Source organism: Myotis davidii, unplaced genomic scaffold (genome assembly GCF_000327345.1).
Source record: "Myotis davidii unplaced genomic scaffold, ASM32734v1 scaffold142, whole genome shotgun sequence".
NCBI classification, from domain to species: Eukaryota; Metazoa; Chordata; class Mammalia; order Chiroptera; family Vespertilionidae; genus Myotis; species Myotis davidii.
The window spans coordinates 2,035,955-2,038,589 of NW_006294400.1; the positions used below are offsets into that span (position 1 = coordinate 2,035,955).

A 2,635-nucleotide genomic window follows, 5' to 3' on the forward strand; every position below is an offset into this window, starting at 1 on the left:
ATAGTCTACGTCTGTGTCATATTTACACTGGTTATGGTATTTTAATTAAAAGAAGCCAAGCTTTTTATCCATATGCAGTCATCTAAGCGATAACTTAGTTGAGAAAACACAGGAGGAACAGGTATCCACAGCCCAGAGATTAGAGAAGCGAGATCCTTTATGACAGATCTCTGGTGTGTAAAGCTAGTCACCAGGGAAAGGGTGGTTCAATGTGCATAGGAGGCTTTGGAACAAAGGCATGGAAACCTACTCATCTTGCATGTCCCAGGTCAAGGAGTAGTGCCAGCAAATGGCAATATGTCTCCTTGAATAAAATGGCTTTGAGGAGAGGAGTCTACACTGAGAGAACAGGCTTAAAAAGAGGGTCTTAGGGAGGTCACTGGAGAGGGCTGGCTTTGGCACAGCACATGGCTCCCTCAAGTTTAGCTTCCAGGACCCAGTGCCTCTGGGATTTGTGATCAATGGCTGAGCCCAGGAGGATAAATGGAGAGGGAACTTAGTCCTAGAGTGTTCTTGGTCAAGTTTGGTGTTGAGACGCCAATGATCTGTGCAAGGACCTGGACCAGCAGACCTGCCACATTCGTCAGACTGAGGTAGGCCAGTGTTCAATGCCCATCAAACAGCAGAGCGCAGTGGAACAGGACCAGGGGACATCCGGCACCAGGAAAAGCAGGCCTTTGGAACTGAAGTAATCCCTTTAGGTTTCTTTAGTACACGTGCAGGGCAGTTCCCAAGACCTAGGTCTGCAAATCTGAGACTCAGGCCATGTCTGGCACATCAGGGAGCTTGGGTTGCCATGGGCAGGCCCTACCCAATTCCCTGCTCCTCAGCCTCTGGAACCACAGAGGACATAGCTGTGCAACGACCCAGCTGAGCAGTGACAGTGCAAGGACTTTGAGGAGGAGCAGTAAAAGAATAAGCTAAAGAAAGGTCCCGGTGCCAAAGAAGTTAGACAGTAAATAGCAAGTTGTTTTTTTCCTATTGAGAAATCCAGGACATGTCAGGGTGGGGAAGCTACACAGATGCTAGGGACAGCGGCTGCTTAGCTGGCTTGCTAATTTGAGCCTGTAATTCATCACATTAACAAATGGACAGGAAATAACACCATCCCCCATTTGCTATTTGTAAAGCACCGTAACATACAACTCATCTGGTCTTCACAAAGCCAAGTGACAAAGATGGGGCCAAGACTACTGCCTCTATTTCAGGTTCATAATCACAGTCTGAGTATCCTTGGGGAACTCAATTCACAGAGGAGAGAGATGTCTATTATAGCAACACGGTGAGTAAACAGAGACCAAGAATCTAGACAAATAATAAGTAAATTATGGGTGAGAGAAGTGCCAAGGAGAGAAGCACTTGGAATAAACATTTAAGGATGAGAAATTCACTAAATGAACAATATACACCCAGGTCAGAACGAGACTCTAGTTAGGAACTGCCCACATTGTAAAGTTTGGCAGGCCCCTCATACTCTTGATGAGGAGGTCATTTCTTTATTAATGCAACTTAGAACCCCACTGAAATCTCTGGCGATCACCCATGTTCATCCAGCAGTCAAACAAACCTGTGTGTTACCCTCACTTCACTGCAACTGACCCATGCTGATGCCCAATGCCCATACCACTGACTCTCTGGACCCAGCTGGGAAATTGCCCATGTCCCCTTCCACATTCATCCTATCTGCCCAGCCTGTCGAGTACCTCTATGCATAGCACCACAGAGGTGAAAATCATGGCATCTGTGTCCTGGAATAGATATGACCAGGCCAATATGAGCATAGATTCCTGGAGGATGTCCCTGAAAATTGCTCTGCAGATTTCTCAAGTCAATAACTGGGGTTCTCTGGCAGAGTGGACAACCAAGGCAGTCACATTTGCATGCTTCCTAAATCGAAAGCTGAGTTCCTCCAGTGCACACCTCCCCCTGTGCATACTCTCTATACATACTCTCCACCACCTCCCACCCCCCACACTCACATTCACACTCACACTTACACTCACACTCACACATATTCAGAAGGGCTGCATCTGGTTAGCTTCACTCATCTGCTCCATCCTGTGCCCACAAATGGAAGTCAGGGTCACATCAGACTTCTGAATAATAATGCATAGGATGATAGAAGTCATGGAAAAGCTCAGAACATCTGTTTCCCAATCATGTATCTGAAAACTACTTAAGAAATTCCTCTAGCAAAATAAAGGAATAAACCTACTACAGGAAGACATAGGATATAGGAAACAGTGGGTCCCATCCAGGAGCAGTAAAGGGAGTTGCTGGGATGACAGATGAACAGCAGGCCTTAAGAACGACTGGTCCACATATGGGAGACGTGTCCAGAGAAAGAGAAGGTGCCATAAAAACCTGAGAGGACCACACATTTGTTGGAAAAAGATATACTTATTATATACTAGAGGCCCGGTGCACAAAAATCGTGCACAGGTGTGGGTGTCCCTCAGCCTGGCCTGCACACTCTCGCAGTCCGGGAGCCCTCAGGGGATGTCCAACTGATGGCTTAGGCCCACTCCCCACCGCTCCTGGTGGGGAGTGGACCTAAGCCGGCAGTCGGACATCCTTAGCACTGCCACAGAGGCAGGAGAGGCTCCTGCCACCACCGCTGTGCTCGCCAGCTATA

At 47.7% G+C, this 2,635-nt stretch overlaps 1 protein-coding gene across 7 annotated transcripts in view; it reads right to left on the minus strand.

Annotated features, from left to right (window-relative positions):
- The window catches only part of RALGPS1 (Ral GEF with PH domain and SH3 binding motif 1), a 221,240-nt gene that overhangs the window by 120,474 nt on the left and 98,131 nt on the right, over window positions 1-2,635 (minus strand). The window lies entirely within an intron of this gene.